Source organism: Delphinus delphis, chromosome 11, assembly GCF_949987515.2.
Source record: "Delphinus delphis chromosome 11, mDelDel1.2, whole genome shotgun sequence".
Lineage (NCBI taxonomy): Eukaryota > Metazoa > Chordata > Mammalia > Artiodactyla > Delphinidae > Delphinus > Delphinus delphis.
Window position 1 is genome coordinate 58,630,394 of NC_082693.1, and position 14,451 is coordinate 58,644,844.

Consider the following 14,451-nt stretch of genomic DNA (forward strand, 5'->3'; position numbering starts at 1 on the left):
TATGCACATGAACTTACAAATTTATTTCTCTAGCCCAGAGCTCCTCTATGAGCTGTGAAACTTATACCCATTCCCTGCCTCCTTTACATTTCCACTTAGATGTGAAAAAGGCACACTGAGCTCCAAATATTCAAAACTGAAAATAATCATTTCTATTGTGGCTGAACCCAGGGCTTCCTCTAATATCCTCTAAGTGAATGTCAAAAACACGTATAATTCTAGAACACTAGGACCTTCCTTGGCTCCACTTTACCCATTTCTGTGTATGAAAACTATTTCTAATTTTCATTATTTATTTAAAAACCTTTATTTTAAATTAAAGTACAATGCATATAAATACAAAAATACAAATCATCAGTATAGAGCTCAGTAAATTATCATACAATTACCAGCACTGGAAAAACCTATTCATGTTTCTTCCTTGTTACTATCCTTCTATCCTCCACCAAAATAAATACTATGCTGATCTCTAACACCATGAATTAGTTTTGAGTAGCTCTGAACTTTATAAAATGGATTCATATATTATGTATTTGTTTGTATGTCTTTTTTTCACTCAACATTATGTTTGCAACATTCAACCATATTTTTGCTTACAGCAGTGGTTCATTAATTTTTCAGTTCTGTATATAATTCCATTGTATGAATATACAAAATTTAATTATCCATTATTCTGTTGATGACTTTTTCAGTTATTTCAAATTTTTGGCTGTTACACTGAGCCTAGCGTTAATATTTTTTGTGAGTCTTTTTGGTGCCCATATGTACATATAAGTCTGTTGGATTTATCTATAAGTCTAATTTTTGGATTATAATGTATGTATAGACTATGGTAGATAATGACCAGTCATTGATTTTTCACACTTGGATAATTTTTAAATATTTTCTTTGTCTTCAACTATATTCATACAACTTTTAAGAAAGTACAATTACTAAATTATTGCAATAATCTCCTCTCTGAATCAACACGGGATCCGCTTCAATAATACTGCCTTCTTCTAGACTCATTAATCTTTTTGGAAATGAAGATATGACCCTTACTTACACTTCCACCACAGCACATCTGAATATGATGTGCCCTACTCCCACTCCCTACTTCCTATGCAACCACCACCACAAGCACAACATTTGCCTATCAACTCCCGATCTTCCACTTAAATATTTTCTCATATTTATATGTACTAATATAATACAGATACAATTATACATATATTACTGTGATTCTTTTATAAATGCCTCTCTGCTACAAGATTGTAAGTTCTGTAATGGCAGAGACTCAATGTTATTTCTCCTCCAACTTTGGATCCATAATGCCTAGAAAAATGTATACGACATAGCAGGTATTGAAAAGAAATTGTTATTGAATGCATGAATAAACGAGTGCTATTTACCCTATGTGGAAAACTTTCTCTTCCCTTTCATATTCTCACTTTATCTGGTTAATCACAATGCATCCTTCATATCTTAGCTTATACATTGTTGACTAGGATATCTTTCGAACCAAAACTTTAGTAAAGTGCTCCCCTACTATTGTGCTTTACTTGCAATCAGTTCTTTCTTATTCTAATTTAGCATATGATGCAGCAATGTCTATCTAGTTTAAAAACTCCCTGAGATAGAAGCTGTATCATGTTCACAAGAAAACCCCAGTTCCTAAAACAATTACTAAAATAAAGTATAATTATGTAAATTTTTTTTCCTGACTTGGGACTAGTTTTTTCATTAAAAAAAATTAAATAATGTCTTCATTTTTATTCAATATAAGAGTGTCATATGATTCATTACATTAGTTCCAGATGATAAATATGAATTGCTTCAGGCATGACAGTGTCAAAAGTAATTCACTATATAAAAAGTAAGATGAAGAAAAAGATGAAGAAGAGTAGGAGAAAAGGAAGAAGAGGCTAGGATAGAGGAGGAAAAGAAAAGGAAAAAAGAAACGAAGGAGTAAGAGGAACAGAGAAGTTTGTAATATAAGGATTAAAAACTACTTTCCCTCTTCATCTTCTTTTCACTTGTACTGACCTCAGCCTTCAATATTTCTAACTTTCATTGCTTTTTTAGTCCAAAGCTCCAACAACAATAGATTGTTGTAAAATATCAAGGAAGATATTTTGAAGTGTGTGTAACTCACCCCTAAAGTACAAAACCCTAAGAATATATATACATACATACACACGTACATATATATATATATATGTGTACATACACACATATATACATGTATATATGTGTGTATATATTGAATATATATTTTTTAATTAGTAAAGCTTTTGTTTTGTTCTTTTAATTGCAATAATCAATGCTGACAGGCTGAAGTGTTGCGGGCACTCTCGTGGAGTTGGGTACCATGGTACTACCCCCTCCTAGAACTGAGTTTCATAGTTTTTTTATTTTTTGGCCACACCATACAGCATGCAGGATCTTAGTTCCCTGACCAGGGATGGAACCCGCGTCCCCTGCAGTGGAAGTGCAGAGTCTTAAACTGCGAGGGAAGTATATATATGTACATGTATATATATGTATGTGTATATGTGTGTATATATATATTATCATTAGGGTTTTGTATTTTAGGGGTGAGCTACAAATACTTCAAAACATCTTCCTTACTAAAACATATATATATATGTATATATATATATATATGTATATATAATATGTCTTAAGTTTCTATGGCAGCTTTATCAAAGAGTCAGTAGTCCTAAAATTGACTTGGGACTATTTATCTACTTCTCTGAAATATGAATAGCTCCCCATTTCTAGAAATGACTAAAGACTGAGTAGATCAAATGAACAGGTAAATATATTTCATCAGACCTTGATATATATTTATATAGATTCTGTAAAATTGTTTCAAAGTTATTTTATCCAATTTCAACAAATTATGAAAATGCATTAGTAATATTGATTGATAAAATTATTTTTCAAAAATTTCAAGAATTCTACACATTTGCTCATCATTTACTGTGAATTAAATGTAACCCATGATGTTAAATATGCAATTGTCATTAGTCGTTTAAAAGAGAGAGAGGGAAGAGGCTTGATTGCATAGAGAATACCAATGTTGGTTGAAATGGGGATTATGTCCTTTACACAAAGATGATATTTTTCCACTGATGGCAAAGATAATAATGACTCAGTAGCATGATGGCTACAGTGCACAAGGAAGAGTAATAGTAAACAATCCATAGTTTATGGAGACATTGTTAGAGTGATTTAAGGGTTAAGAAACCTCTGAGAAGCTAATGATCAATAACTGTCAGTAGTTTATATTGATTAACTATGTATAAAGTACGTGGTAAAGTACTTGAAGACCACACTATGAAATATATCCTCTGGGCAGCAGAAATATTAAAATTTGAAGGAAAAAGATGAGGTTGACTCTGCTTTGATTTATGCTATTTAAACAAAATGTTTTCACATTAATGGTTGCTTTCAGAATTAAAAGGATCACAAATGTACACTAAAATTATAAATATTAACAACTCCTCTTTTTCCTAATAAAATAATACAGAGTTGTTAATTTGCATTTGAAATTTTTATTCTTAAAATATGTATCAAGGTAAACACAAAAAGTGCAGTATAAAATGAGGTTATATGGGAGGCAAATGGCTTCTGCTGTTCAAACAAGCATAAATATTTATTACTATTATTCAATATCAAATCCAATGTTATTTTTTAGGAGATTACAGGAGCCATAAGAAAAAGTAAGCCTTCTACAAATAGTAGTATAATTTTATTCTATTTCATCAGTAAATTTTAAATATTCAATAATATATTTTTTTCAATAACAATAATGCTTCTTACCAATTATTTCCACACATGGAACATATTATCTGTTTCTTTTCTTTAGAATCTTTAGTTTTATCTAAAAAAATACATTTTTATTCACCTCATGAATTTAATTCAGGAAAGAACATTTAGGTAAATTTCTGTCATTAATACAGCTCTAGTTTTTTTCATAATCTTCCAAAAGATGACTGTGCATGGTATCTCATAGTCTTTAAATTGTTGATCAATACTGAAAATTTACTTTTCTATTCTTTTTTTTTTTTTTTGCGGTACGCGGGCCTCTCACTGTTGTGGCCGGCCTCTCCCGCTGTGGAGCACAGGCTCCGGATGCGCAGGCTCAGCGGCCATGGCTCACGGGCCCAGCCGCTCCGCGGCACGTGGGATCCTCCTGGACCGGGGCATGAACCCGCGTCCCCTGCATCGGCAGGCAGACTCCCAACCACTGCGCCACCAGGGAAGCCCCCTATTTTTCTATTCTTGAGTATAGATAGAAACCAAAATTTTACGTCTGTGATTATACTGGTACAATCAGAAACCTGTGAGTTGTAAAACAATTGCCGAACACATTTTATGCTTTGGTCTCCAAAGTACTTTAAAATTAAAGCAAATACAACGCAGAAGCCCTCCAGCTTTGGATACTCATGCTCTCCTTGTTCACACATCATGGTGAATGAACATCATTGCTGGGAATCAAATATGCAGAATACTGTATAGTTCTCAAAAATAAAACTCTGGAAGCTATGTAAAATATACTTCTTACTCTTGCACATGTAATTAAGATAACATCTAAGCCTGTGTCCAAATTATCTGGCAAGGAATCTCTCCTAATCTCTAAACTTTTGCCACAAAAGTTAAGCTTTCTGTCTCTTCTTTCTATAGTTGGTAATCCCCAAATGGTTATCATATACTCTAGCAGTAGCTGGAGGTTTGGTCTTTAAACATTCACTTAAAGTTCTGTGTTAACATGTGTGATTTGATAGGCCCTACTGTGAGGATATGTACAACCATGGTGATATTTATCTAAAGTAATATCAAATTACACAGATCATGTGATGTGAATGTATTAGTAGAACGTATAGGAAGTAAGAAATAAAATGCATGGTGAAATATCAATACACTAAAAAATCTATATTTATTCAGATATGTGAGAACTTTCACTCACAATGTTATGAAAATTCAGTCACGGCAGTAAATACTAAAACAAAAACAAAGTAGTAAAGAGTGAAATAATGATTAAGAACCAAAAACTATATTTTAGACTGTTTAACAAAACTGAGAATGTTGAAAACCACTGCTTTATTGGATGAGTACTGGGTTAAAAATTGACTAGTCAGATCCATGTTCAAATTCCATTTCTACCACATATTAGCCAAACTTTTTGTTTATGTGTACGTGTGTTTACTCATTTATAAAATTGGATTGGTAATAATTATATTATAGAAAAATTGTAAATCTGAAGTGGCTCAAAGCCTGGAAAATAATAACTGAAAATAAATGTATATATTTGCTTTCTTCCTCTGCTCTTCATGGAAGTAATCAGTCTTCCAGAGATAAAAGAAATAATGTCATGTCGTTCCTGATTCACTGTGTTAGTTTAGTAATCTTAAACTTCCATCAGAATAATCACAGCATTTATCACATACAGACAGATAATGGGAATCAAATTACACTTCAAATTCATGAATGGTATGTATGCTTGAGGTAATGGGTCCTGTCAAATAACTTGTTTCATAGTAGTAGTTGCTTTAATTTCCTGTGTATTTCCTCACATGTAAAATCAGAGGAATGGAAAAGACCAGAGGTCTGCAAACTACAGACTGTGGGCCAAATACAATGCTCTCCTTGTTTTTGCATGGCTCCTGGCACCACTCCAGCAGGCTGCCTGGCCCATCTTTCCCTTAGGATCCCAGTGCCTGCTTCCCTGGCAGTTGTATCCCACTGCTGCCCCAGGTCTGCAAGGGCCACTGTCTATACACTGGGGACTTGACTGATGAGGCAAGGGCCCAAACTTTGAGTTGGAACTTTGAGTCCAAGGGAGATGACTCACCTGCAGCCAAGCTGTACAAATTGAGAGAGCCAAGCTCTCTGGAAGGAGAGAAGGGCACACCATGGGGATCTGGGAGTAACTGGGTCAGAAACTAAGCCAGGTACCCACCCTCTCACCCACCAGACCCCTTCTGTTCATCCTGTCTTTCTTTCACAGAGAATGTCTACAGCTGACGGCAACTAAGTGCAAAGCACTCCTACTACCCCTGTGGACCAACCCCAGGCAAATAAGGTGGGGAAGGGATTTTTACCTAAAGTACCTGTCTAATATCCTCTATTTTGCCTTTTGACCTGCAAACCTTAATATTATTTATTATCTGTCTCTTCACAGTTTTCTAACGTGGGTGGAAATCCTTTTTATAGCCACTTTCTCAGCAGTCATACACAGATTATGAAGAACTCTTTTTTTCTGAAGAGCCTTAATGCCCTGTGACTGAGTCCAACTATCTGGGCCATGGATTGTATTTTCTTCCTATGTATGGTTGAGCTCCTCCTTCTCTCCTTTCCTACCTACAGAACAATAAATTTTACCAAGATGCGGGAAGAATGGAGGCATCTCTGAGGTTAGGAAATCTTAAGTCCAGGCCACCATAGAAAATAACATTTTATTTCTTGTTTTTCTTGCCACTTCTCTAAATCAATTGGGTTGCACAGAGAGATACTTAAATAGGAGTGAATAGGCCTTTATCCTTTTTGCAGAACAAAAACCCTCCAATTAACATCATAGCTAATGGTAAAATACTGAATGTTTCCCCTAAATCAGGAACCAGATTAAGAAGTCCTCTCTTATCACTTCTATTCAGTTACCTGCGTGTGGACTTTTCCAAGGCAGTTCAAAATAGGCATCTGGCTTCAAGCAAGAGTGAAGAAAGTGCAAGCAAGACTGAAATTATAATCTTTTATAAGCTAATATTAGTAGCATCCCAGCAATTCTAAGTGCTAGTATATGTGAAATAGTTGAATAGATATATAAAATTGATGAAATGAAAGTTTCTTGCAATGGTCTGAATGTTTGGGTCCCCTCCAAATTCATACATTGAAATCTTAACCCCTCAGGGGATAGTTTTAGGAGGTGAGGACTTTGGGAGATTATATCATGGAGGCAGAGCCCTAATGAATGGGATTATTGCCCATATAAGAGAGAACTCAGAGAGCTAGCTCATCCTTTTCACCATGTGAGGAGAAAGCAAGAAGGGACCATGCGTGAACCAGGATGCTTGCCCTCACTAGACACTGAATCTGCCAGTGCCTTTTTAGACTTCCCAGCCTCTAAGCAAACAAGTAAATGTTTGTTGTTTACAAGCTGCACAGTTTATGATATTTTGTTATGGTGGCTTGAATGAACTAAGAGAGTTCTGAAGTTTTTTTTTTTTTTTTTGTATTAATTCTAAACACATACATTGGAAGGATATACAATAACTTGTAGAATTGAAGTTATTTCTCCAGAGGCAAGAAAGAGGGAAGTATGAAGTTACAGAGAAAATATTTTATGTTTCTTTACCACTAGGGCTTCCTGAGCAAATTTTACTGAAATTTGGGACCTGAACTAAAAGACAAGACTTTGAGGTTAATTTATGACTGAATAGAGAATTCCAGAGACAGGCATGTGTTATATTTCTAAGAAGGAAGAGTCACAGGACCATAAAGACATCCTTTGATTTTAAAGTTGGAGACACTGGCCTTATTTCTCCTCTGGAGAGATTTATTTACTTTCCAAAGTGTGAGGACACAGGATTATTCTCGTTATGTTTTCAAGAGTATTTCCTCAGAAGCTGAGGGTAAGAGCTACCTCTCTATCCTATGTAACCATCAAGATTTCTTTTTTTTTTTTTGAAGTTTTCTTGCCTACTGTAGACCCTCTTACACGTAGGATACATCTGGTTCTCATTGCATCACCTGAGGTGTAATAATTGGGGCAAAAGGAAAGCAGTAAAATTATTGGCTTTAAGTAAATAATATATTTTGCTTCAGAAACTTCACTTCTGAATTTAGGATAATATTAACAAATATAGGTATATGAAATACATTCAGATAGAAGTATACATAGGAGTTACAACTGTGTATTATTTTAACAAAATACGGTCTGAAACAAATATAAATATGAGCATGGTTAAAATCTGGTTGGACATACAATGTTACTACATTGGTCCCGTAATTTTAAAACTAACAAATAAAAAATTCCTTTTCGGTCAAAATGTTGGTAGAAAACACGGGAAAAAAACAGCAGTGGGTTAAAGAAAATTTTGACCTTCACACACACATTCTTATATAGTAGAAAGATGAAGACAGTCTAATTTCACTGCAAAATATATAAGGACATTGTCTGCTTTTCAAGGGAGCAAGATGAACTGCTTTGTACTTACAACCTTGTAGGAAGTAATTCATAGAGTAATATTCTGATTTGGGGACAGCTTCCTTGGAATACTATAATTTTAATTAATAAATGCTTTTTTATAAAATGATCATTCTTTTGAACAACACTGCACTGATTCATAAAGGCTATTATTTTCTTAGAATTAATTTTAAAGGTTTTCAAATGAATGATCTTGGCTATAAGGATAATATTGTCATGAAACTGGCAAAGAGGTCGAGTGTGCACTCATGCAATTTATATGTCATGTGATGCTCACAGAATTCTAAAATCTTTATTAAATAACTATAAGGGATCATATGCTTCCATCTGCAGCAGATGGCAGTGCTGATTTCCAAATGGGAACTTCTCCAGGTTAGGATAACTTCCCTTGAATAGTTTAAGTACTAATGGTGTACCCACAGTCGATCTATTAATTACTTGAGCTGCTCCTAAATCATATCACCAGTCATTATTTTAACTTTAATATGACTGAAGATTTACCTATGGGGATCCATTAAGGGAAAGGAAAAATTTAATCACGTAACTCAATGATTCTTAAGTCATTAGCATACTGGGTGAATCAGTTACCAATGTGTTCAGCCAGAAATAGTAGAACATGGGAGTTTATTTCAATCACCAAAAAGAAATCAAGAGACCCAGAGTTCAGTAGTCATATTGTGCAGCTCACTGATACAACCGGGGACCCACAATCTTTTAATTTCTTTTTCATTAACCATTAGTGAAACATCAGTGTGCTAGCTTCTATTCCCATGTTTAATGTATCATGGTCTCCAGATGGCTATTGCTGTTCTAAATCATACATTGGTGTTATAGGTAGAAAAAGAATGGCAAGAGAGAGAGAATAAATACTGAACCCAGATTGGGGGTAAAAACTTTCTAGATATCTTCAGGTTACATTACATTGGCCAGAAATGTGACATATACTTCCCCTAGCTAAAAGCGTCTGAGAAAGATAGCAATTTGGACTCAGAATATTGCTGCACTGTGCAAAGTTAAGGTTCTGTTATTAAGGAAGAGTGAGAAATTGACCATCCCAACAGTATAAAATAAAATAAATATCTTCTCTGGGTCACAATAAATTTGAATTACTAAAAAAAATATATCTCATTGAAAAGAATATCGATTTACATGTGATAGAGTGTAACAATAGCTATTAATTGATAGCTTACTACTTCAAAAAAAGATATCAGTTCTTTAAAGTGTTAAAAAATTTAAAATAAACACTTTACACAATGTAAATTATTACTCCAAGCATACAAATGAGGACCTGAGACATAAAAAATTGGCTCATATTACTCAGCTACTAAGTACTGAAGGAGTAAAACCGAAGTAATACTAGAGGAGTAAAACTAGGTATTAAACTCCCTAGCCTCAGTGTCTTCGTTTGGACAATGGAGAAAATAATAGTAAACTAATAGTGATGTGGAAAGGATCAGATGATATCATAGATGAAAATGTCTTAAAATAGCAAGTTCCCAGTAAACTCCAGCTATTATGACTATTCAGCTGCTTTGCCACATTTTTAAAATATTCTGAAAAAAAAAAGTGCCTATATTAGCTTTTCATGTGTATTCAGTTCTACACTTGACCATCTAAAACCATTCTACTTTTCCATAAATATACTTAAAAACAGATTCATTAAAACTTTAAGATAGTTTAAACACACAAAGCAGGATGACTACAGAAATATTTTCCTAAGGATTATTTTAAAGTAAATTATTTCCTTTTCTAAAAATTCTCACTGAAGTACAGAAAAATACAAAGCTATGCATTTTACAGCAGATTGATAAAAACATAAAAACTGTCTTCTTTAATCTTCACAATAATTAAAATAAACAGGTCAGTTGTTCCCATTTCCACTTATTTAGAAATGGTAAAATTAAAACACTACATTATTAAATAATTGCCTAATTCAAAAGCCTTCGAAACTACCAGAGGAGGGACCAGAACCCAGTCTGCTGTACTAAATTCTAAATCCAGTGCTTTAAATATAACTTTCAATAAAAACTGCAATGACATCTTACCTTCATATTCCTACTGATTCAGAAATTAGATAAGAAAATGAGCATTCATCCAAATGTATAAAAATGAGAATGTTTTCTTTTTTGGCTGAATAATTTTTGAATACCCTAATTGTTCATGTGAATACAGAATACTTTTTGTACAAAATAATACTTTTGACTTTTAGCTTTTATGTGTTGAAAACAGCCTGACAAAAACAAGTCAATAGAAAATTAGTGAAAGAATTGAAACTTTTAGTTTAAATATTGCTTCTCCAATTGATTTGCTGAATGGCCTCAGGAAAATGGTCTAACACATTTGCATCTGTTTCCTCATTTGTAAAATTGGAAGTAAAATGCTTACTTTCCTACCTCACGTGGGTATTACATGAACTAATTAGTCAAGTGTAACTACCAGGTAAAGGCATGTTCTGATTAGTTAGTTACTTCTACAGAATAGAGAACTGACTGGTCAGGCCTACTAACATTTGCTAAAAAGTAATATTGACTGAGAAACAATGCAGGTTTATTGTAAGATATATTAGTAAATTTAAAACTCATTTGCTAAAAGAAATAAATACTGAATTGGGTTTGTTCTTAAGACAGAATACACCTGCGTTTCTGGTGAGTTACAGAAAGATCACAACCAAAAAGTTTACTAGAATTTCTCTATTACAAACACTTGTAAGAAATCATGGGACATGCATTCTTTGCACTAAAATGGATCTTTCATTTCCTGGAATTCCACCATTCTCATGTTTGAATCCTCTCTTTAATTTACGTGACAAGTCCATTTTTATTTTGACTACTTCCAGTGAACCTATTACATTTAAACATGAATAGTTAAGTTTTTATGAAGTAAAATATACATCAGCAAAAGTACACAAAATATGAATGCATAGCTCATAAGCTGAAGCTCAGTGAATCATCAGAAAGTGAATACACATGTAACATAATCGAGTAAAGAAAAAACAGTTTTAGCATCACCTAAGTCCTCAAACTCCTTCCCTATCCACATCATCTACAGTTTCCCCAAAGTACAGCTGCCAGACAAAATACAAAATGTAATATTTGGTACATAGTAAACAGATTTTCATTGTTTATCTAAAATTTAAATTTACCTGGGTATCCTGCATTTTTTTTTTCTAAGTTGACAACACTTTTAAAGACAACCTCTTCTCCTTAATTCTAACAACATAAATTAGTTTGGCCTTAAAAAGAAAAGAGAAACACTTTATGTGAAATGAAATAGGTATATTATGAATACTTTTCTCTGTGATTTCTTTTACTCTTGTTTTTTGTGTGTGAGCTTTACCCATTGTTCACTTCTTTTGCTATATTCTATTTGTCTGAATATACTACAGTACACCTTCATTATAATGTTGATGGACATTTCAGTAGTATCAAGCTTGAGCAATCGTAATTAATGATGAAATTAATGTTCTTGTCCTTATCTATTGCTGCCCATGTGGATAATTCTTTCTGAAACTATAATTCTTTAATATCATCTAATTGCCACTCAAAATTCAAATTTCCTGAATTATCTCAAAAATGGACTTTTACAGTTGATTTGTTCCAGCCAGGTTCCAAAAAAGATACAACATTGCATTTTGTGGATAGTTCCCTTATGTCTTTTTTTTCCCCATTTTTTTATCGTGGTAAAATACACATAATATTTAGCATTTTAACCATTTTTAGGAGTACAATTCAATGATATTAAGTACATTCATAATGTTGTGCTACCATCACCACATCACATTTTTATTGATTATATATTTGGAAGTGAAATCGCTGGGTCAAGAAGATGCATATATTCAATTTTAATAGAAATTTCCAAAGAGTTATCCAAAATAGCTGTGCCGATTTATATCCCTACCAGCAGATTATGAGAGGTCTTATTTCTTCACATTCTTGCTAATACTTGATATTGTCAGTCTTTTTAACTTTAACCATCCTGGTAGGAATGCAGGAATGCCTTCAATTTGCATTTCTCTGATTTCTAATGAAGTTGAGGACATGCTCATAGTTTTAGGCTATTTTATATCCCTTTTCAGTGCCTTTTCACATTTCTTGCCTGCATTTTCTATTAGTATGTTTGTTTTTGATAGGAGTTGTTTATATTTTCTTGACACAAGCATATATATGTATATATATGTGTGTATATACATATATGTGGCTTCACAGTAAAATTTTTTTTTTTTTTTTTTTTGCAGTACGCGGGCCTCTCACTGTTGTGGCCTCCCCCGTTGCAGAGCACAGGCTCCAGACGCGCAGGCTCAGCGGCCATGGCTCACGGGCCCAGCCGTTCCGCTGCACGTAGGATCTTCCCGCACCGGGGCACGAACCCGTGTCCCCTGCATCGGCAGGCGGACTCTCAACCACTGCGCCACCAGGGAAGACCCCCACAGTAAAATTTTATAGCTCGTTTAACAAGTCCTACATCCTTGCTTTGTTTTTTATCTGAAGGATTATTTTTTTGCTACTTTTGAATTATGCCTTTAAGTAAAATTTAGATTTAACTAGCCAATTTCCATTAAAAACTTCCTTGGATATTTTTAAGGAGTGCAGTGAATTTATAAATCAATTTGGAATAAATTGGCATCTTTACACGCCTTCCAGTCAATGACATGGTAATACCTTCATTTATTTATATCTTGTGGTAGGCAGAATAATGACCTTCCAAAGATATCCATGCCTTAATCCCCATCATAAGAAAATGTGTTAGCTTCTATGGCAAAAAGGGTTTTGCAGATATAATTAAGAATCTTGAGATGAGGAGATTATTGTAAATTATGAAAGTGAGCCCAGTTTAATCTGAAGAGTCCTTGTAAGAGGGGGTCATGAGGAGATGACATATTTCACAAAGGATGGGGCCATGAATCAAGGAATAGAGGCTTATAGAAAAGGCAAGGAAATGGATTTTCACCTAGAAGGGACACAGCCATGGCAACAACACTTCTGACTTCTAGAACTATAAAAATAATAAACTTGTGGTTTTTAAGACACAAAGTTTATGATAATTTGTAAAAGCAGCAATAGGACACTGATACTGATATTGGTGCCTGGAAGTGGAGTGCTACTGTGTCATATACCTAAAAATGTGGAAGTGTCTTTGGAATTGGGAAATAAACAAAAGATGGAAGGATTTTAAAGAGCATTAAAGAAAAGCATAGATTGCTTTGAACAAACTGTTAGTAGAAATACAGTTATTAAAGAATCTGGTAGTGAGTATCCAGGAAGCAATGAGGAACATGGCAGAGAAAACCCCCAAAGAGGGGGATGCAGGGTGGTTAATATTAGAGTGATGCAATGTGAGTAAGAATTGAAGTGTTATTGCTGGTTTTAAATATGCAAGAAGGTACTGTGAGCCAAGCAATACTCATGGCCTCTAGAAAAAGAACAGATCTCTCCCAGGAGTCTCCAGAAGAAGTGCAGCCCTGCAGACACATTGATTTTAGCCCAGTGGAACCCATTTTTGACTCCTGACCTTCAGAGTTGCAATTTGCTGCAGCAGCAATAAAATATTAATATAGTTTAAAAATTGTTTTCTATAAATATTTTGTAGTTTTCTATACGGAGGTCTTGAAAATTTTCCAAGCTATTTTAATGCTATTGTAAAGAATTTTTTAGGTTCATTTTTGTTTTTGTTGAGAGTGTAGAATAAATTTCTCTACAGTGACATTTTTCCAGTAAACTTGCTAAACCACAAAATAATTCTAGTAATTTATGTGGGGATTTAAAAAAAATTACAAACCTATTAATAACAACATTATTTCTTTCTTTCCACTGCTAGTACTCTGTTTTTTTCTTCTCTTACTGTATTGACTAGGACCTTGAGAACAATGTTGAAGAAAATTGGTGGTCATTGTTTTGATCCTAATTTTAAAGAAAAACATTAGGTAATAGAATATAATGCTTGATGTAGATTTTTCACAGACTGCCCTTTACCAGCATAAGCAATTTCTTTATTCACAAATATGGTTATTTGCAAAGAAATCCTAAACAATCTACATAAAAAATACTAGAACTAATATTTGAAATTAACCAGTTCAAGGGATAGATGCTCAATATACAAAAGTCATAGTATATACATCTAGATCCCTAATCTTGGTTTCAAAAACCAGCCTTTAATAAAAGCAATCAAAGCTCTTGAAAGAAATGGCTGCTTGTAGGACTAAGGCAAGAAATATACAAGATGATCCTGGAGTATATTATAATGCCAAAAAGTAAGAAAGTTCT